The sequence below is a fragment of the Salvelinus namaycush genome, chromosome 16, assembly GCF_016432855.1.
Source record: "Salvelinus namaycush isolate Seneca chromosome 16, SaNama_1.0, whole genome shotgun sequence".
NCBI classification, from domain to species: Eukaryota; Metazoa; Chordata; class Actinopteri; order Salmoniformes; family Salmonidae; genus Salvelinus; species Salvelinus namaycush.
This window is the reverse complement of record NC_052322.1, coordinates 28,043,806-28,067,734: the sequence shown is the minus strand read 5'-3', so window position 1 is coordinate 28,067,734 and position 23,929 is coordinate 28,043,806. Positions and strand designations below refer to the sequence as shown.

General features: G+C 42.6%; 1 protein-coding gene across 1 annotated transcript in view; it reads left to right on the top strand.

Annotated features, from left to right (window-relative positions):
- The window catches only part of LOC120061610 (protein bassoon-like), a 130,571-nt gene that overhangs the window by 41,526 nt on the left and 65,116 nt on the right, over nt 1-23,929 (top strand). The window lies entirely within an intron of this gene.

Here is a 23,929-nt window from a genome sequence, read left to right as displayed (position 1 = left end):
CTGAGCTGCAGGCTCTACGCTGCTGGGCCCACACACCGCACACACACACACACACACACACACACACACACACACACACACACACACACACACACACACACACACACACACACACACACACACACACACACACACACACACACACAGAGAGAGAGAGAGAGACACACACACAGAGAGAGAGAGAGAGAGAGACACACACGCATAGAGACACATACACACATATGGTGCCTTCGGAAAGTATTCAGACCCCTTGACCTTTTCCAAATTTTTTCCACATTACAGCCTCATTCTAAAATGTATTAAAAAATAAAACATCTTAAAAATGTTCTCATCAATCTACACACAATACCCCAAAACAGCTTTTTATACATTTTTGCTAATTTAAAATAAAATAAAAACTAAAATATGACATTCACATAAGTATTCAGACCCTTTACTCAGTACTTTGTTGAAGCACCTTTGGCAGCAACGACAGCCTCGAGCCTTCTTGGGTATGACGCTACAAGCTTGGCACACCTGTATTTGGGGAGTTTCTTCAATTATTCTCTGCAGATCATCTCCAGCTCTGTCAGGTTGTATGGGGAGCGTTGCTACACAGCTATTTTCAGGTCTCTCCAGAGATGTTTGATCAGGTTCAACCAGCTCTAGGCAACCAGCTCTAGGAAGTCTTGGTGGTTCTAAACTTCTTCCATTTAAGAATGATGGAGGGCATTGTGTTCTTGGGGACATTTTTTGGTACCCTTCCCCAGATCTGTGCCTCGACACAATCCTGTCTCTGAGCGCTACGGACAATTGCTTCGACCTCATGGCTTGGCTTTTGCTGTGACATGCACTGTCAGCTGTGGGACCTTTATATAGACAGTTGTGTGCCTTGCCAAATCATGTCCAATCAATTGAATTTACCACAGGTGGACTCCAATCTCAAGGATGATCAATGGAAATAGGATGCACCTGAACTACATTTTGAGTCTCATAGCAAAAGTCTGAATCCTTATGTAAATAAGATATTTCTGTTTTTTAGGTTTGATGCATTTGCAAAAATTTCTAAAAACGTGTTTTTGCTTTGTCATTATTGGGTATTGTGTGTAGATTGCTGAGGATTTTATTTATTTAATCAATTTTAGAATAAGGCTGTAACGTAGCAAAATTTGGAAAAAGTCAAGAGGTCTGAATACTTTCTGAAGGCACTGTACATGTGAATTGTGTCTACAGTATGTATGTAATAATTACCATTATGGATGACTAATCCATCTTGCGTGTTAGAGTGTGTGTGCATGTGCGTGTGACCGTGCTAATGACTGTGTTTGTGTGTGGGCATGTGTGTGTGCTAATAAGTGTGTGTTTAATGTGTGTAATCCTGCTCTCCGGCACGTGTGTGTGTGTGTGTGTGTGTGTGTGTGTGTGTGTGTGTGTGTGTGTGTGTGTGTGTGTGTGTGTGTGTGTGTGTGTGTGTGTGTGTGTGTGTGTGTGTGTGTGATGAAAGCGCTGATAGAACCCCTGTCCTATTTGAACGCCCTGTCACAAAGAGGCTGGAAATAGACTAGCAGGAAGTGGTGAACAGCTGTCACAGTCATGGCTGGGCTTGTAAAGAATGTAAAGAAGACTGACTGAGAGAGGCGCTTAAGTCCAGTGTGTGTGTGTGTCAGTGTGTGTCACTGAACTACAGTAAGCATTAGCTAATTATTAGGCCTAATTCTCTCATTGTCCCAACAAAGAGAGTGATGAGAAGGAGAATTCTGCCTTGCTTCAAATGCCTTTTAATTTCCTCTCTCTCTCATCTCTCTCATCTCTCTCATCTCTCTCATCTCTCTCATCTCTCTCATCTCTCTCTCTCTCTCTCTCTCTCTCTCTCTCTCTCTCTCTCTCTCTCTCTCTCTCGCTCTCGCTCTCGCTCTCGCTCTCGCTCTCGCTCTCGCTCTCTCTCGCTCTCTCTCTCTCTCTCTCTCTCTCGCTCTCTCTCTCTCTCTCTCGCTCGCTCGCTCTCTCTCGCTCTCTCTCACACATACAAGACTGTGCAGAGTGAGATAATTGAGTGACATTTATTCTGTGTTTCGATTGCATAATGATTGACTTGGGGAAAGCTTATCAGTGGTTTGATATGCAAGATAAACGTTTGGAAGAGTACGAGAACAAAAATAAGGTGGCAGCCTCATGAATATGCATGAGCTACTAATCTTTTTCAGGAGCTTCTATACCTATCCTATATCCTTATACCATTCTATATCCTTATACCCATCCTATATGCTTATACCCATTCCATATCCTTATACCATCCTATATCCTTATACCGTCCTATATCCTTATATTCATCCTATAACCTTATACCCATCCTATATCCTTATACCATCCTATATCCTTATACCATTCTTTATCCATATACCCATCCTATATGCTTATTCCCATTCCATATCCTTATACCCATCCTATATCCTTATACCATCATATATCCTTATACCATCCTATATCCTTATACCATCCTATATCATACTTTCCAGGTCTATGCATAAACAGTTCGAGCTACTACTTTTAAAAATACATCTCTCCAGAAATAAGTCTCTCACTGTTGTTATAGACCCCCCTCAGCTCCCAGCTGTGCCCTGGACACCATATGTGAATTGATTGCCCATCATTTATCTTCAGAGTTAGTACTGTTAGGTGACCTAAACTGGGATATGCTTAACACCCCGGCTGTCCTACAATCTAATCTAGATGCCCTCAATCTCACACAAATTATCAAGGAACCCACCAGGTACAACCCAAAATCCGTAAACATGGGCACCCTCATAGATATCATCCTGACCAACTTGCCTTCCAAATACACCTCTGCTGTTTTCAATCAGGATCTCAGCGATCACTGCCTCATTGCCTGCATCCGCTATGGGTCCGCAGTCAAACGACCACCCCTCATTACTGTCAAACGCTCCCTAAAACACTTCTGCGAGCAGGTCTTTCTAATCGACCTGGCCCAGGTATCCTGGAAGGATATTGACCTCATCCCGTCAGTCGAGGATGCCTGGTCGTTCTTTAAAAGTAATTTCCTTACCATCTTAAATAAGCATGCACCTTTCAAAAAATGTAGAACTAAGAACAGATATAGCCCTTGGTTCACTCCAGACCTGAATGCCCTCGACCAGCACAAAAACATCCTGTGGCGGACTGCACTAGCATCGAATAGTCCCCGCGATATGCAACTTTTCAGGGAAGTCAGGAACCAATACACACAGTCAGTCAGGAAAGCAAAGGCTAGCTTTTTCAAACCGAAATTTGCATCCTGTAGCTCCAACTCCAAAAAGTTTTGGGACACTGTAAAGTCCATGGAGAACAAGAGCACCTCCTCACAGCTGCCCACTGCACTGAGGCTAGGTAACACTGTCACCACCAATAAATCCCAAATCCAGATAGCAGATGTTCTGAAAGAGCTGCAAAACCTGGACCCGTACAAATCAGTTGGGCTAGACAATCTGGACCCTCTCTTTCTACAATTATCCACCGCCATTGTTGCAACCCCTATTACTAGTTTGTTCAACCTCTCTTTCGTATATTGTCCGATCCCTAAAGATTGGAAAGCTGCCGCGGTCATCCCCCTCTTCAAAGGGGCTGACACTCTAGACCCAAACTGTTACAGACCTATATCCATCCTGCTCTGCCTTTCTAAAGTCTTCGAAAGCCAAGTTAATAAACAGATCACCGATCATTTCGAATCCCACCGTACTTTCTCCGCTGTGCAATCCGGTTTCCGAGCTGGTCACGGGTGCACCTCAGCCACACTCAAGGTACTAAATGATATCATAACCGCCATCGATAAAAGATTGTACTGTGCAGCCATCTTCATTGACCTGGCCAAGGCTTTCCACTCTGTCATTCACATAATTCATATCGGCAGACTCAACAGCCTTGGTTTCTCTAATGACTGCCTCGCCTGGTTCACCAACTACTTCTCAGATAGAGTTCAGTGTGTCAAATCGGAGGGCCTGTTGTCCGGACCTCTGGCAGTCTCTATGGGGGTATCACAGGGTTCAATTCTCGGGCCAACTCTTTTCTCTGTATATATCAACAATGTCGCTCTTGCTGCGGGTGATTCCCTGATCCCCCTCTACGCAGACGACACCATTCTGTATACATCTGGCCCTTCTTTGGACACTGTGTTAACAAACCTCCAAACGAGCTTCAATGCCATACAACACTCTTTCCGTGGCCTCCAACTGCTCTTAAACGCTAGTAAAACTAAATGCATGCTTTTCAACCGTTCGCTGCCCGCACCCGCCCGCCCGACCGACTAGCATCACTACTCTGGACGGTTCTGACTTAGAATATGTGGACAACTACAAATACCTAGGTGTCTGGCTAGACTGTAAACTCTTCTTCCAGACTCATATTAAACATCTCCAATCCAAAAGTAAATCTCGAATCGGCTTTCTATTCCACAACAAAGCCTCCTTCACTCACACCGCCAAACATACCCTAGTAAAACTGACTATCCTACTGATCCTCGACTTCGGCGATGTCATTTACAAAATAGCCTCCAACACTCTACTCAGCAAACTGGATGCAGTCTATCACAGTGCCATCCGTTTTGTCACCAAAGCCCCATATACCACACACCACTGCGACCTGTATGCTCTAATCGGCTGGCCCTCGCTAGATATTCGTCGCCAGACCCACTGGCTCCAGGTCATGTATAAGTCTTTGCTAGGTAAAGCTCCGCCTTATCTCAGCTCACTGGTCACGATAACAACACCCACCCGTAGCACGCGCTCCAGCAGGTATATCTCACTGGTCATCCCTAAAGCCAACACCTCTTTGGCCGCCTTTCCTTCAAGTTCTCTGCTGCCAATGACTGGAAAGAATTGCAAAAATCGCTGAAGCTGGAGACTTATATTTCCCTCACTAACTTTAAACATCAGCTATCCGAGCAGCTAACCGATCGCTGCAGCTATACATAGCCCATATGTAAATAGCCCATCCAATCTACCTACCTCATCCCCATATTGTTTTTATTTACTTTTGCACACCAGTATTTCTACTTGCACATCATCATCTGCACATATATCACTCCAGTGTTCATTTTGCTAAATTGTGATTACTTGCTACTATGGCCTATTTATTGCCTTACCTCCTCACGCCATTTCCACACACTGTATATAGACTTTCTTTTTTTTCTATTGTGTTATTGACTGTACGCTTGTTTATTCCATGTGTAACTCTGTGTTGTTGTTTGTGTCGCACTGCTTTGCTTTATCTTGGCCAGGTCGCAGTTGTAAATGAGAACTTGTTCTCAACTAGCCTGGTTAAATAAAGGTGAAATAATTTTTTAAATAAAAATATCCTTATACTCATTCTACCATGCTATATCTTTATACCTACCTATATCCTTATACCAGGCTATATTGTTATACAATCCTATGTCCTTATAACCATCCTATATCCTTATAACATCCTATATCCTTACACATACCCTAAACCATCTTATATCCTATTTATTACCCATTCTAAACTCAGGATTCAGTGTCCATTCAGAGTTCCATATGACTGAGGTGAGTGTGCCCTGCATGGGTCAGGCAGACGGTAGAGGGAGGGCCTGCAAGCTGCCGTTCTCAGTGTGTGACTCAGACTCACTGTCCTGTAGAGGATACCTACAGAAATAGAGGCTGAGAGAGAGGCAGCAGTAGCTCTCATAATGGGGGGCCATCATGCACTGAAGCACATCTCATCTCCATCAATAATTCAACATGGTTCTCTCCTGCTCCTCTTTCTCCCCTTCCTCCTCCTCCTCTTCTTCCTCCCCCTCCTCATTTTCCCCCATCCTCCTCCTCATGCTCCTCCCTCTTCCTCATCTCCCCTCATACAGAACCCATACAGAACCAACTGTCCATGCCCTTAATGCCCAAATGCCCGGCACAGCCCAGCTCCTAACTTATTCAACCAATTTAACTCCAGCTATGTCATTTTTAGATGCCATGCAATATTTACAATGTTATGGAGGAAACTGCAAGCCATACAAGTTTGCTGCATTACACTGTCTGTGCATCAAATTGGTCATCATTCATTACGCAGTTCAAAACACACTGCAACTCCCCACTCTTAACTTTGTGTATTGCAATATTGATAGCGGTTTAACATCTCTCTCGAAGCATTCTGTGGCTGACATAGAGAGTACTGTAGTGCACTGCTTCATGAACATCTCTTCCCAGTCTCCTCTCTGTTTATTTTTGATCAGCTGGTCTCTGGGGATACCAGTAATTTGATAATCCGTGTCACCTCACTTTCTCCTCTGTCCCTCCACCACTCCGCCCTCCATACCTCCTCTTCAGATCTGGGGGAATGTGACCCAGTCAGGGCTGCTTGTCCTTGGGGAAACTACTCCTGCTTGGTTCTCCAGGACTGCTGCCTCTGTTTTGTGTGTATGTCTGTTTGTGTGTTTGTATGTGCATGAATGTGTGTTTGTGTGTGTGTTTTGCCTGTAAATCTCCTGTAGGAAAAAAATACTCTCCATAAAGTGCAGCTGACTTAACGAGGTTGCAGCCGGAGCCCTGGCTTTATCTCCATTGATCTGTCCTCTATAAAGGCCTGGAGTCCTTGATCAGAGAGAGAGTTGGAGAAAGAGAGAGAGATCTGCCACTGAGGTCCATAAATGTAAGACACTTCCATACACTCTTCATATGGCCCTTATTGGATTTTAGTTGGTGCTCCACAGAATGGTAAGAAGGGGGAGAGACTAGAAGGGGTAGGGAGAAAATTGGATGAGAACTATAAAGTGTGTGCATGCGTGAATGAGTATGCTGACTTCATGTACACAGTGGTTGTTGTTGTCTTCAGATCGTCATGGAGGGGATGAAAGACATTTCCCAGTCATACTGTGTATTCTTAGATGACAAGCATGTGTAGGCAATAGGGCAATAGAGACCTTATCAATTTTAGATAATATATGTCATTCTGTGGTGTAGGCTTCCAGAGTGGGTTGGTAATTGAAGTACAGTATACAATACACTATTAGTACGGTATAGTCTGTAGTACTACAGGTACGACATGTTACGTTGTATTAAAAAAAGAAATTGTGGGTAGATCAGCTTTAATATTGCACATAGATTGTAGCTTCCATCAATGTAATTGTCTGCATCACTTACAATCCCCCATATATTGTTTTGCAAATATGTACAGTACCAGTCAAAAGTTTGGACACACCTACTCATTCCAGGGATTTTCTTTATTTTTACTATTTTCTACATTGTAGAATAATAGTGAAGACATCAAAACTATGAAAAAACACATATGGAATCATGTAGTAACCAAAAAAGTATTAAAAAAATCAAAATATATTTTATATTTGAGATTCTTCAAAGTAGCCACCCTTTGCCTTGATGACAGCTTTGCACACTCTTGGCATTCTCTCAAACAGCTTCATGAGGTAGTCACCTGGAATGCATTTTAATTAACAAGTGTGAATTTCTAAAAGTAAATTTGTGGAATGTCTTGCATTCTTAATGCATCAGTTGTGTTGTGAAAAGGTAGGGGTGGTATACAGAAGATTGCCCTATTTGTTAAAAGTCCATATTATGGCAAGAACAGCTCAAATAAGCAATGAGAAACGACAGTCCATCATTACTTCAAGACATGAAGGTCAGTCAATCCGGAACTTTTCAAGAACTTTGAAAGTTTCTTCAAGGGCAGTCGCAAAAACCATCAAGCGCTATGATGAAACTGGCTCTCGTGAGGACCTCCACAGGAAAGGAAGACCCAGAGTTACCTCTGCTGCAGAGGATGCGTTCATTAGAGTTAACTTCACCTCAGATTGCAGCCCAAATAAATGCTTCACAGAGTTCAAGTAACAGACACATCTCAACATAATTTATTCAGAAGAGACTGCGTGAATCAGGCCTTCATGGTTGAATTGCTGCAAAGAAACCACTACTAAAGGACACCAATAAGAAGAAGAGACTTGCTTGGGCCAAGAAACACGAGCAATGGACATTAGACCGGTGAAAATCTGTCCTTTGGTCTGATGGGTCCAAATTTGAGATTTTTGGTTCCAACCGCCGTGTCTTTGTAAGACACAGAGTAGGTGAATGGATGATCTCCACATGTGTGGTTCCCACCATGAAGCATGGAGGAGGAGTTGTGATGGTGTGGGGGGGCTTTGCTCGTGACACTGTCAGTGATTTATTTAGAATTCAAGGCACACCCAGCATGGCTACCACAGTATTCTGCAACAATACGTTATCCCATCTGGTTTGCGCTTAGTGGGACTGTCATTTATTTTTCAACAGAACAATACCCAACACACCTGACCCAACACAGGCTGTGTAAGGGCTATTTGACCAAGAAGGAGTGATGGAGTGTTGCATCAGATGACCTGTTCTCCACAAAACTGTTAATGTGATGAAAGAAATGAAAGTTGAAATAAATAATTCTCTCTACTATTATTCTGACATTTCACATTCTTAAAATAAAGTGGTGATCCTAAATTACCTAAAACAGGGAATTTTTACTAGGATTAAATGTCAATTCTGTCTCCTATCAACACTTTTTTTTTAACTTTTGGTGCCAACGAGAATGTCATAAGAAAGTAGTCAAGATGACTAGCTCCACCATGTATATCTCACTAGGTCAGGATATTTAAGCCTCCATATATCCACTAGTTCCAATATATCCATGACATTTGTGATTTCCTTAAGAGCATGTGGGTGATAGTAGGTGAACTATCACCCACATGCTCTTAAGGAAATCACAAATGTCATGGATATATTGGAACTAGTGGATATATGGAGGCTTAAATATCCTTAAATATAGTGTGATTTCCTTTGCGGTCCATTGAGGTATTTAAAACAGTATTATAATCTCGCACTATCCCCAATTCAATGGAATCACATGTACAGTGCACACTTCCATCACATGTACAGCTGATTCTCAAGATCTTGCACACTAATGAGATGCTATTGAGCCCACGCTACTACACTGTCTGTGCCAAGGACTACATGCTTTCTGGTCAATTTTGATTACAAAACTGGGTGGGGTGAATATATTTTATATGACACATGATTTTTTGTTAAATAGTAAATAGTAGCATACAGTTTAAATAATTTCTAACTTGTTAACAATTTCTGCTAGTTAGTTTTTTCTACCATGTGGGTTTTAGCTTGCTTGAGCCTGCTAACTGATGAGTGTTAATTCACCTACATGTTTCATTTCAAAACATTTATCTTACAAAGGAGTAGTTTAATCTAACTGCTTAACTATTTATCTGTACATAGAATTGTATTTCTTTTTTTCTACTAATCTTTTTCCAAATCTTTATAGGAAAATGCCACGGGCACTATCTGATGTGTGGAGACATTTCACTGCAGCTAATGTAGAAGTAAAAGCTGTGTATATTTGCAAATACTGTGCCAAATCATATATGAAGAATGTAACAAAGATGCAGAATCATCTGGCCAAGTGCATAAAATTCCCTCAGTGCTCACAACAAGCAACCTCTGACAAAAGTCCCTCTACTTCTATTTGAGGTGAAATTGATGAATCAGACACCTTATCGATAGCAACAGCTCATGGTCCTCCAGGAATCAGAAGTTTTTTTGACTCAATGGAGGAACATAGTCAGAGAAATGCTGATGAATGTCTTGCTCGAGCTGTGTATGCAACTGGTTCACCTCTGATACTCACAGGCAATGTGTATTGGAAGGGATTTCTGAATGTTCTTTGCCCAGCATACACCCCTCCAACCAGGCATGCTTTATCTACTAATTTGCTGGATACGGAGTTCAACAGAGTTCAATTGAAGGTCAAGCAAATCATAGAGAAAGCAGACTGTATTGCAATCATCTCTGATGGGTGGTCAAATGTTCGTGGGCAAGGAATAATTAACTACATCATATCCACCCCTCAGCCAGTATTCTACAAGAGCACAGACACAAGGGACAACAGACACACCGGTCTCTACATTGCAGATGAGCTGAAGGAGGTCATCAATGACCTTGGACCACAGAAGGTATTTGCACTGGTGACAGAAAATGCTGTGAACATGAAGGCTGCTTGGTCTAAAGTGGAGGAGTCCTACCCTCACATCACACCATTGGCTGTGCTGCTCATGAATCTGCTCCTCAAGGACATCATGGCACTGAAAACAATGGATACACTCTACAAGAGAGCCAAGGAAATGGTTAGGTATGTGAAGGGTCATCAAGTTATAGCAGCAAGCTACCTCACCAAGCAGTGAGAAGAATAAGAGCACCATATTGAAGCTGCCCAGCAACACCCGTTGGGGTGGTGTTGTCATCGTGTTTGACAGTCTCCTGGAGGGGAAGGAGTCTCTCCAAGAAATGGCCATATCACAGTCTGCCGATATGGACAGCCCCATCAAGAGGATCCTCCTGGATGATGTATTTTGGGAGACAGTGGTAAGCAGCCTGAAACTCCTGAAACCTATAGCAGTAGCCATTGCACGGATTGAGGGAGACAATGCCATCCTGTTCAGACTCTGCTTGCAGATGTAAGAGAAGAAATCCGTACTGCCCTGCCCATTTCACTGTTGCTCCAAGCAGAGGAAACTGCAGTTCTGAAATACATCAAAAAGCAAGAAGACTTCTGCCTGAAGCCCATACACACCGCAGCGTACATGTTGGACCCCAAGTATGCTGGCAAGAGTATCCTGTCTGGTGCAGAGATCAACAAGGCCTTTGGTGTCATCACTACCGTGTCTCGCCACCTTGTCCTGGACGAGGGAAAGGTTCTTGGCAGTATGGCGAAGTACACTTCCAAGCAAGGGCTTTGGGATGGAGATGCAATATGGCAGTCGTGCCAACATATCTCATCAGCCACCTGATTTCCCCTGTTGCCTCCATCATCCTCCAAATCCCACCAACATCAGCCACCTCAGAGCGCAACTGGTCCTTGTTTGGGAACACACACACCAAAGCACTCAACAGGCTGGCCAATACAAAGGTTGAAAAATTGGTTGCCATCCGGGTAAATTTGAGACTTTTTGAGCCTGACAATGAGCCATCCTCAACAAGGTTGGAAAGTAACAGTGAAGATGAGGCCTCAGAGTCAGATGTTCAAGAGGTGGACATTGAGGAAGTCCATGGAGAAGACATGGAAGCCCGAGAGGAAGACAATCAAAGCTTTAGTTTCTAGACTATAATTTTACAGATGTATGTTGAAAATGTTTTTGGGAGATGCGATGGATCATTGGGGATCATTCAATATTCCCTTTCTTTTGTTGTTCAGTGAAATCATCCCATGTGTGAAGAGTCAACTCATTTAATTAAAGTTCAATCGTAACTAAATAGTTTTTTAAATTTCTATTTTAGGATTTAATCATTTGTCTACTTATGATAAGGTAAAAGGTTTATGTTTCTCTCTCCATATGATATTGTAAATATATCCAATGCAAAAAACATCGACATTTAAATGGTATTAATATTAATTTGCATATATTTCCATTAATTCCCATATAATCCTGTTAATTCCCATATATTCCCGTTAATTCCCACAGAAAGTTTCCACCTCTGAATATTCCCCAAAATGTGCAACCCTAATAGTGATTGAGTGTCCATATAGCTGTACCATGACATTTACATTGCTACTAAGTAACCCTCCAATTGTTCTCCACTATTCCACCCGCAATAGCCCCTCCCCTTCCCAAGTTGGGTTGTCATCCCAGTGACCGGCAGTCCACCCCCGTCCCCCCGGATCCCTAGGTGTCATGCCCTGACCATAGAGAGTGTAACGTCCTGACCAGAGTTCTTATGTGTTTTGCTTGTTTAGTGTTGGTCAGGACGTGAGCTGGGTGGGAATTCTATGTTGTGTGTCTAGTTTGTCTGTTTCTATGTTCAGCCTGATATGGTTCTCAATCAGAGACAGCTGTCAATCGTTGTCCCTGATTGAGAATCATATATAGGTGGCTTGTTTTGTGTTGGGGATTGTGGGTGGTTGTTTCCTGTCTCTGTGTTTGTGTTCTGCACCAGCTAGGACTGTGACGGTATGTTCTTTTGTTATTTTGTATAGTGTTTTTGTTTTGTCCATTAAATTCATTATGTCAAATTACCACGCTGCACATTGGTCCTCTGATCCTTCTCGCCTCTCCTCGTCTGAGGAGGAGGACGAAGTAGACTGCCGTTACAGAGAGCCATTGTTTCTCTATGGTGAAGTAGGTCAGGGCGTGACTGGGGGTGATCTAGTTTATTTATTTTCTATGTGGTGTTCTAAGTTTATTTTCTATGTTGGTGATTTGCATGATTCCCAATTAGAGGCAGCTGGTAATCGTTGTCTCTAATTGAGGATCATATTTAAGTAGCTGTTTTTCCCACCTGTGTTTGTGGGATATTATTTTGTGTTTTGTGCATGTGCACCACTTAGTCACATTTCATTGTTTCTTTATTGTTTTGTTTTGCTTAAGTTTCACTTAGAAATAAAGATGTGGAACTCAACCTCCGCTGCGCCTTGATCCGTCTCTACACACAATCGCGACACTAGGCTCCCCGAGAGGCCAGGACCCATCCTTCGAAAGAGCACACAGTGCCACCCACAGAACAGAGGCAGATCGACTGATTAAAGCATTTCCAATGCTCTCACCTCAATTTGCTTTATACAGTGCCTTGCAAAAGTATTCATCACCCTTGGCGTTTTTCCTATTTTGTTGCATTACAACCTGTAATTTAAATAGATTTTTATTTGGATTTCATGTAATGGATATAAGCAAAATAGTCCAAATTGGTGAAATGAAAAAAAAAAAAAAACTTGTTTCAAAAAATTTAAAAAATCTTTAAACTGAAAAGTGGTGCGTGCATATGTATTCACCCCCTTTGCTATGAAGCCCCTAAATAAGATCTGGTGCAACCAATTACCTTCAGAAGTCACATAATTAGTTAAAGTCCACCTGTGTGCAATCTAAGTGTCACATGATCTGTCACATGATCTCAGTATATTTACACCTGTACTGAAAGGCCTGTACTGAGTCTGCAACACCACTAAGCACGGGGCACCACCAAGCAAGCGGCACCATGAAGACCAAGGAGCTCTCCAAACAGGTCAGGGACAAACTTGTGGAGAAGTACAGATCAGGGTTGGGTTATAAAAAAATATCTGAAACTTTGAACATCCCACGGAGTACCGTTAAATCCATTTTCTTTAAATGGAAAGAATATGGTACCACAACAAACCTGTCAAGAGAAGGCCGCCCACCAAAACTCATGGACCAGGCAAGGAGGGCATTAATCAGAGAGGCAACAAAGAGACCAAAGATAACGAGCTGATGAAGGAGCTGCAATGAAATGAAATGCAATGAAAGATGAAGGAGCTGCAAAGCTCCACAGCGGAGATTGGAGTATCTGTCCATCGGACCACTTTAAGCCGTACACTCCACAGACCTGGACTTTACGGAAGAGTGGCCAAAAAAGGCATTGTTAAAGAAAAAAATAAGTAAACACATTTGGTGTTCGCAATAAGGCATGTGGGAGACTCCCTAAACATATGGAAGAAGGTACTCTGGTCAGATGAGACTAAAATTGATATTTTGGGCCATCAAGGAAAACACTATGTCTGGCGCAAACCCAACACCTCTCATCACCCCGAGAATACCATCCCCACATTGAAGCATGGTGGTGGCAGCATCACGCTGTGGGGATGTTTTTCATCAGCAGGGACTGGGAAACTGGTCAGAATTGAAGGAATGATGGATGGCGCTAAATACAGGGAAATTCTTGAGGGAAACCTGTTTCAGTCTTCCAGAGATTTGAGACTGGGACGGAGGTTCACCTTCCAGCAGGACAATGACCCTAAGCATACTGCTAAAGCAACACTTGAATGGTTTAAGGGGAAACATTTAAAGGTGGCTCTACCAAGTATTGACTTTGGGGGGTGAATAGTTATGCATGCTCAAGTTTTCTGTTTTTTTGTCTTATTTCTTGTTTGTTTCACAATAAAAAATATTTTGCATCTTCAAAGTGGTAGACATGTTGTGTAAATCAAATGATACAAACCCCCCCCCCAAAATCAATTTTAATTCCAGGTTGTAAGGCAACAAAATAGGAAAAATGCCAAGGGGGTGAATACTTTCGCAAGCCACTGTATATAGCTATTCAAAAACTATATATATTTCAAAATCTTGTGTATCTTAATTTCCATCATTAACAAATGTTATGCGTAATTATTTTGATAGTGCATGCAAAGGATTGTTACCTATAACCAGGATTGCCATTACATTACATTTTTGTCAAACAATTATTATATTAGCAAACAATTATTGTAATTCATCCTATATTTTCCCTAACATCCTTACCTCCTAGCAACATATGTGGGATACACACACACACACTCTTACACACTCAACCCCTTTCCCCCACAATCAACCATAAGCTCAGATGCTCAACGGTTGTTACATTCCAGAGCCCAACTCAAAAAGGACTTGATATATATACGAATGTATATACAGTTACAGCTGTTTAAGAAGCATGCAAAATTGAGCAAAATTGGCAAAGTCAAGTTCTAGGTGATGGAGATCAGATACACCTCCTTCCCCTGAAACACACATACATACACTGGTCCCCCTTGTATTTGATTATTTTGTGCCCCTGGAGTCACAATAATATGCCCCCTCTCTGATTGTCAGAGTGTAACCCCCTCCCCATGGGTTACTGCAGCCAGTGTTGCCAGCACTGCCACTCATTAGCATCTTTGAGAATTTCTTTCTATATTATGCTCTCCCATCAGGGGGCTCTGGCTTTGTATTTTTTATTTTTTTTATTTAACCTTTATTTAACTAGGCAAGTCAGTTAAGAACAAATTCTTATTTACAATGGCGGCCTACCCCGGCCAAACCCGGACAATGCTGGGCCAATTGTGCACCGCCCTATAGGACTCCCAATCACGGCCGGATGTGATGCAGCCTGGTGCTGCTCTGGTAGGTCTCTGTCTACATTCTGTTTTGTCTGCATATAGACAACTTACAGTAAGCCCGTAAAACAGATAAGGACTTATTTTTAGTGTATGGGTCGCTCAGGTGGGTGTCTAGAGTATAGGGTCGGGGACCGTTCCATCATGATAGGACAATAAATAAGTAAATTAGATGTATAATTTATTTTAAAATGTATATCCCTCATCTCCACAAAATTGAAAGCTCTCTCTCGCAACCCTTGCTCACAGACATACATTGGTTCTGGGATATGCAACTGTTTCCTTTCTCACTCACTTAAAGCCACACTTTTCCTAAAAAATAAACACACACCACACCTTCCATCACATACTGTGCATTCTATGTCTTCTGTTTTCTATGATTTTATCTCCACCATGTTGGTTGTGTACTTTTCTGTTCCAATTCGTTGTATTTGAAGATGTATTATTTTGCTACTTATCCTTTCTTCTAATGCTGTCTTATACATTTATAAAATACTATAAATGGAAAGTTAAATCATTATTTTACAACATTCCGTATCTTGAATGGTATAGTGCAATTATAGTTTATTTAACAATTGTTTCATTGTATTGCTTTTTTATCTATTATTTTTTATTATTATTACAATCCCTACCATGGCTAGTATTTGGTTTTCCATTATTCGACTCCTCTATGAGAACAGCCATGGAGTAGTCTTTGTGTCTCAGTACATTTGGTTGTCAATATACAGTTTATTGGCTATGAGAGCCTCACGCTTCCCTTTTAATCTATTCTTGTTGAAGATTGGGTACAGAACTTTGTTCCGTTCTGCAATCTCCCTCGGGAACCGATCATTCATGCCTTTTTTCATGCCAGCAAATCTTTTACCCAGGCTTTTAACCATTACTTTATCCTTAAAGAAGCAAATTTGGCAACGATTGGGCGCTCATATCTCTGTCCTCTTTGTCCAAGTGTACACCTTCAAGTTAGATTGTATCGACAGCATCGAGTGGGATTTGAAGCACTGTAAGAAAGAATTCCTTCACTACTCTTTCAGGAACTTCTCCTTCTCTATCTTGAATTTCTTGAATAGTAAGTATTAGATTTTCTCTCATAGATCCAGTCTGTATGTCAAGTAACGCTTCTCTCAGAAAGATGTTCTCCTTTTTAAGTTCATTAACATCTGTTTCTATCGTATTGACTGTCCCTTTTAGCTTGTTTGTTTCTTTCTCCGTTGTCGCAGCTTTTTCGTCACTCATCTCGAGGCTCGTCTTCAACTCCTTTATATCTTTACTGACTAATTCAAGTATGCCCAGTTTGTCATTTATCGACTTTAACAAGTCGCTTTCCACCCTTACCAGTCCCGGTGGTGAAAAGCATAAATTGTCTGTATCCGCCGAGGAGTTGCGTTTTCTTTTGGAGATTGAGTCTCCTTGTTTACTCTCTGTCATGTTTGAGTGTTGCTTGTTTTTGTAATATTTGTCGATACATTTCTCAAGCCTTATGATTTGTTTTGTGTTGTTATCCAGAGGGAATGTTATTACCCACGAGTATATGAAGTACTAATATATAGTCTATCTTACAGATATTGATTATAATGTTTTTATCTTGAGGCAATCTGCACCGCTGTGTTCAGTCCCCCATCTTTGAACTTCTAGGAGTTAATTCTCTTGCTGACGCTCTCTCACAGAGAGTTGTTATTGAATCAAGATGGAGTTGTGATTGGTTGAGATTGGTGTTTTCCTGGCATATCCGTCTCTGCCGCGATACCCTGGATCTAAATATGTCAGTCAGCAAGGCAGGTATCCCCAGGGCTTCACTGTGATGGAGAGCACAGGAGCAGCTGAGCAACTGAGGCGAGCAGAGCTGGAATGATGCTGTGCTACAATAACATTGAGGTCACTTGAGCCCTAATAGAGTCGCAGTTGCCTACTCCACTCTCTCTGTCTCTCTCTTTCTCTCTGTGGGATTGTGTTTGTGTTCATATCATAGGCAAACACATTGATTTGCTCCCACACTGTTAGCCCCCCTACACTTGTTGAGTGATTCATGAGCTTTTCAGTGGACAGAGGTGGCTTCAGTGTGCCTGCCTTGTGACTTACCACCCTCATCAGAACAGAAGGACCTCACTCTTACATTTTCCATCAGGCACACGTGAAGAGTACATGCTCATTTGAGGACGCATACAGTCATAATGCTTAATGAGAAAGAAAGGCCATGTCTTATTTTTTTAAACTAATTAATTAAAGTACAATCAATCAGTGGGAATAGGGGCCAGTTGTGCGTAATGAAAGTTCCAGAAGGATCCGTGACACATGGTGAAGTTATTAATTACACTTTGGATGGTGTATCAATACACCCAGTCACTACAAAGATACAGGCGTCCTAACTCAGTTGCCATAGAGGAAGGAAACCACTTTGGGATTACACTATGAGGCAAATGGTGACTTTAAAACAGTTACAGAGTTTAATGGCTGTGATAGGAGAAATCTGAGGATGGATCAACAAAATTGTACTTACTCCACAATACTAACCTAATTGACAGAGTGAAAAGAAGGAAGCCTGTACTAGTGGTGCATGGGTCAGCTGTTTTCTCACCGCCCGCAATTGCTAATAATCCATCCGCAACCACCCGACTATATGCGATAAAGTGAAAGTCTGAGGCCCACACCCGACCCTAAACCGCTAACATTGAAAATGCGCTGTAGGCTACAGTCAGAGACAGCAGAACCATTTTTTGACAGGGGTGCAGAATTGTTTTTGCCTGATTTAAATACACTATACAGTGCATTCAGAAAATATTCTGACCCTTTCACTTTTTCAACATTATGTGTCTGTCTACATATACGCTGGGATTCACGAAGCAGGTGCAGAAGGTGAGTTTATTGATGAAGAATGCAGATAAACAAAACATGAGAAGCATACAGTACATGAATGAAAACAAACCAATACTGCTTGATGACTGAGGCTACTGAGGACAAAATAAAGGGAAGGTAATCAAGGTGATGTTGAAGTCCAGGTGTGCATAATGATGGGGAGCAGGTGTGCGTAATGAAGATTGCCAGGGCCAGTGATTAGTAGACAGGCGACTTGGAGCACCGGAGCGGGAGTAGGCGTGACAGTTACAGCCTTATTGTAAAATGGATTCAATAGTTTTTCCCCTCATTACCCCATAATGACAAAGCAAAACCAGGTTTTTAGAAACTTTTGCAAAAAAAAAACTGAAATATACATTTACATAAGTATTCAGAACTTTTACTCAGTACTTTGTTGAAGCACCTTTGGCACCGATTACAGCCTGGAGTCTTCTTGGGTATGACACTACAAGCTTGGCACACGTGTATTAGGGGAGTTTCTCCCATTCTTCTCTGCAGATTCTCTCAAGCTCTGTCAGGTTGGATGGGGAGCGTCCTTGCAAAGCTATTTCCAGGCCTCTCAGTACCGCCAAGTGCTGTAGCGCGCAGTGTGTAAAAATGATCTGTACTCGGTTGCAACACTCACTACCAAGTTCCAAACTGCCACTGGAAGCAACATCAGCACAAGAACTGTTCATGAAATGGGTTTCCATGGACGAGCAGTCGCACACAATCCTAAGATCACCATGCGGAATGACAAGCGTCGGCTGGAGTGGTGTAAATTTCGCCAACATTGGACTCTGGAGCAGTGGAAACGCGTTCTCTGTAGTGATGAATCATGCTTCACCATCTGGCAGTCCCATGGACGAATCTGGGTTTGGCAGATGCCAGGAGAATGCTACCTGCCCGAATTAATAGTGCCAACCAGGGGTGCAATGAGGCAATGGTGTGCTTTAGGACCATGAGGACGCCTTCGAGTGGTCGGGTAGACTGTTTAGAGTGTTTATCCCCCCCATTTCTAAAACCAAAGTTGCGCACCTGGTGCCAACTGTAAAGTTTGGCGGAGGAGGAATAATGGTCTGGGGCTGTTTTTCATGTTTGGGGCTAGGCCCCTTAGTTCCAGTGAATGGAAATCTTAACGCTACAGCATACAATTACATTCTTGACGATTCTGGGCTTCCAACTTTGTGGCAATAGTTTGGGAATACAGGTGCAGGTACAGGTGCAATGATCGGTAAGCTGCTCTGACAGCTGATGCTTAAAGTTAGTGAGGGAGATATAAGACTCCAGCTTCAGTGATTTTTGCAATTCGTTCCAGTCATTGGCAGCAGAGAACTGGAAGGAAAGGCGGCCAAATGAGGGGTTTACTTTGGGGATGACCAGTGAAATATACCTGCTGGAACGTGTGCTACGGGTGGGTTCTGCTATGGTGACCAGTGAGCTGAGATAAGGCGGGGCTTTACCTAGCAAAGACTTATAGATGACCTGGAGCCAGTGGATTGAATATGAAGCGAGGGCCAGCCAACGAGAGCATACAGGTCGCAGTGGTGGGTGGTATATGGGGCTTTGGTGACAAAATGGATGGCACTGTGATAGACTACATCCAATTTGCTGAATAGAGTGTTGGAGGCTATTTTGTAAATTACATCGCTGAAGTCGAGGATTGGTAGGATGGTCAATTTTATGAGGGTATGTTTGGCAGCATGAGTGAAGGAGTCTTTGAAGCCAATTCTAGATTTAATTTTGGATTGGAGATGCTTACTGTGAGTCTGGAAGGAGAGTTTACAGTCTAAACAGACACCTAGGTATTTGTAGTTGTCCACATATTCTAAGTCAGAACCGTCCAGAGTAGTGATGCTAGACGGGCGGGCGGGTGCGGGCAACGATCGGTTGAAGAGCATGCATTTAGTTTTACTTGCATTTAAGAGCAGTTGCAGGCCACGGAAGGAGTGTTGTATGGCATTGAAGCTCGTCTGGAAGCTCCCCTTCCAAAGATGGGCCAGAAGTATACAGAATGGTGTCGTCTGCGTAGAGGTGGATCAGAGAATCGCCTGCAGCAAGAGCGACATCATTGATGTATACAGAGAAGAGAGTCGGTCCGAGAATTGAACCCTGTGGCACCCTCATAGAGACTGCCAGAGGTCCGGACAACAGGCCCTCCGATTTGACACACTGAACTCTATCAGAGAAGTAGTTGGTGAACCAGGCGAAGCAGTCATTAGAGAAACCAAGGCTGTTGAGTCTGCCGATAAGAATACTGTGATTTATTATGTCTAAGGCCTTGGCCAGGTCGATGAAGACGGCTGCACAGTATTGTCTTTTATTGATGGCAGTTATGATATCGTTTAGGACCTTGAGCGTGGCTGAGGTGCACCCATGACCCGCTCGGAAACCAGATTGCATAGTGGAGAAGGTACAGTGGGATTCGAAATGGTCGGTGATCTGTTTGTTAACTTGGCTTTCGAAGACTTTAGACAGGCAGGGTAGGATAGATATAGGTCTGTAACAGTTCGGGTCGAGAGTGTCTCCCCCTTTGAAGAGGGGGATGACCGTGGCAGCTTCCCAATCTTTAGGGATCTCAGACAATACGAATGAGAGGTTGAACAGGCTAGTAATAGGGGTTTGTAAAGATCGTCCTGGAAAGAAGGTGACCAAAACGCAGCGTGGTAAGTGTTCATTGTAATTTAATAAAATAACCTGGACACTGAAACAACAAAAACAACAAAGAGAGTGAACGAAATGAAACAGTTCTGTCTGGTGCAACAACACAAAACAGAAAACAACTACCCACAACACACAAGTGGAAAAAGGATACCTAAGTATGGTTCTCAATCAGAGACAACGATAGACAGCTGCCTCTGATTGAGAACCACACCCGGCCAAACACACAGAAAAGAAAACATAGAACACCAGACATAGAATGCCCACCCCAACTCACGCCCTGACCAAACCAAAATAGAGACATAAAAAGGATCTCTAAGGTCAGGGTGTGACAGGTTGCAACAATTGCGATGGATAATTTTAGGAAGAGAGGGTCAGATAGTCTAGCCCAGCTGAATTGTAGGGATCCAGATTTTGCAGCTCTTTCAGAACATCAGCTATCTGGATTTGGGTGATGGAGAAATGGGGGAGGCTTGGGCAAGTTGCTGTGGGGGGTGCAGAGCTGTTGACCGGGTTATGGTTATCCAGGTGGAAAGCGTGGCCAGCTGTAGAAAAATGCTTATTGAAATTCTCGATTATCGTAGGTTTATCGGTGGTGACAGTGTTTCCTAGCCTCAGTGCAGTGGGCAGCTGGGAAGAGGTGCTCTTATTCTCCATGGACTTTACAGTGTCCCAGAACTTTTTGGAGTTTGTGCTACAGGATGCAAATTTCTGTTTGAAAAAGCTAGCCTTTGCTTTCCTGACTTCCCTGAAAAGTTGCATATCACGGGGGCTATTCGATGCTAATGCAGTACGCCACAGTATGTTTTTGTGTTGGTCAAGGGCAGTCAAGTCTGGAGTGAACCAAGGCCTGTATCTGTTTTTAGTTCTACATTTTTTGAATGGGGCATGCTTATTTAAGATGGTAAGGAAAGCACTTTTAAAGAATAACCAGGCATCCTCTACTGACCGAATGAGGTCAATATCCTTCCAGGATACCTGGGCCAGGTTGATTAGAAAGGCCTGCTCGCTGAAGTGTTTTAGGGAGCGTTTGACAGTTTGACCACAGACCCATAACGGACGCAGGCAATGAGGCAGTGATCGCTGAGATCCTGGTTGAAGACAGCAGAGGTGTAGAGGGCAGGTTGGTCAGGATGATATCTATGAGGGTGCCCGTGTTTACGGATTTAAGGTTGTACCTGGTAGGTTCCTTGATAATTTGTGTGAGGGCATCTAGCTTAGATTGTAGGATGGCCGGGGTGTTAAGCATATCCCAGTTTAGGTCACCTAACAGTACAAACTCTGAAGATAAATGGGGTGCAATTAATTCACATATGGTGTCCAGGGCACAGCTGGGGGCTGAGGGGGGTCTATAACAGGCGGCAACAGTGAGAGACTTATTTCTGGAAAGGTGGATTTTTAAAAGTAGAAGCTCGAACTGTTTGAGCACAGACCTCGATAGCATGACAGAACTCTACAGGCTATCTCTGCAGTAGATTGCAACTCCACCCCCTTTGGCAGTTCTATCTTGGCGGATAATGTTGTAGTTGGGGATGGAAATTTCTGAATTTTTGGTGGCCTTCCTAAGCCAGGATTCAGACACGGCTAGGACATCAGTGTTGGCGGTAGGTGCTAAAGCAGTGAATAAAACAAACTTAGGGAGGAGACTTCTGATGTTAACATGCATGAAACCAAGGCTTTTACGGTTACAGAAATCAACAAATTATAGTGCCTGGGGAATAGTAATGGAACTGGGGGCTACAGGGCTAACCTCTACATCACCAGAGGAACAGAGGAGGAGTAGGATAAGTGTACGGCTAAAGGCTATAAGAACTGGTCGTCGATGTGTGCGTTGGGGACAGAGAATAAAAGTAGCAGATTTCTGGGCGTGGTAGAATAGATCCAAGGCATAATGTACAGACAATGGTATGGTAGGATGTGAGTACAGTAGAGGTAACCCTAGGCATTGAGTGACGATGAGAGAGGTTTCGTCTCTGGAGGCACCAGTTAAGCCAGGTGAGGTCACCGCATGTGTGTGGGGTGGGACAAAAGAGCTATCTAAGGCATTTTGAGTGGGACTGACGGCTCTACAGTGAAATAAAACATTAACTTTTACTTGGTACTCATCCCGGATCCGGGAGCACCCTCATCAGTAAAAAAGCTGACTAGCATAGCCTAGCATAGCGCCACAAGTAAATACTAGCATCTAAATATCATGAAATCACAAGTCCAAGACACCAGATGAAAGATACACATCTTGTGAATCCAGCCATCATTTCTGTTTTTTAAAATGTTTTACAGGGAAGACACAATATGTATTTCTATTAGCTAACCACGATAGCAAAATACTTTTTTACTGCATAGGTAGCTATCACAAATTCGACCAAATAAAGATATAAATAGTCACTAACCAAGAAACAACTTCATCAGATGACAGTCTGATAACATATTTATTGTATAGCATATGTTTTGTTCGGAAAAAATGTGCATATTTCAGGTATAAATCATAGTTTTACATTGCAGCCACCATCACAAAATCTCACCAAAGCAGCTAGAATAACTACAGAGACCAACGTGAATTACCTAAATACTCATCATAAAACATTTATGAAAAATACACAGCGTACAGCAAATGAAAGACAAACATCTTGTGAATCCAGCCAATATTTCAGATTTTTTAAGTGTTTTACAGCGAAAACACAATATAGCATTATATTAGCTTACTACAATAGCCAACCACACAGCAGCATTGATTCATGCACGTTAGCGATAGCGAATAAACCAGCAAAAGATATTACATTTTTCACTAACCTTCTCAAAACTTCCTCAGATGACAGTCCTATAACATCATATTACACAATACATATATGGTTTGTTCGAAAATGTGCATATTTAGCGGCACAAATCGTGGTTATACAATGAGAATAGTAGCCAAACTGCAAACAAAATGTCGGGAGAAATCTTGGGAGAGGCACCTAATCTAATCAATAACTAATCATAAACTTAACTAAAAAATACAGGTTGGACAGCAAATGAAAGATACATTAGTTCTTAATGCAACCGCTGTGTTAGATTTTTAAAATTAACGTTACTACGACATACAGCGTGCGTTAAAGCGAGACCGCACCGAAATTAATGGCGGAATAATAGTTTAACATTTTTCAACAGAAATACGAATTAAGAACTAGCCAAGACAGCAGTAGACAAGGCATATTGACATTAGAGAGAGGCATAAAGCAAACACAGGTGTTGATGAGGAGAGCTAAGACAACAACGGGTAAATGGCGATGAATGGGCAGAGCGGGTTAGTTAGGTACATGCAGGACCTGAGTTTGAGGCTGGGACCTCAAACTCAGGTCCTCAAAAGGTAAACAAAATGAGGTTCCTGTGTTATTGAAACAGTCCAGGGGCATCAGCTGTGTAACCGAGCGATCATAGGGTCCAAAGAGCAGCAATAGGTGAGTCAGGGTGCCGTTCAGTAGTCACTACTACGCTGGGCAAGCAGGGGACACAGGGTTCAGAAAAGCTGGCGGGCCGGGGCAAGTAGATGGTTCTTTGGCGACATCGTAAC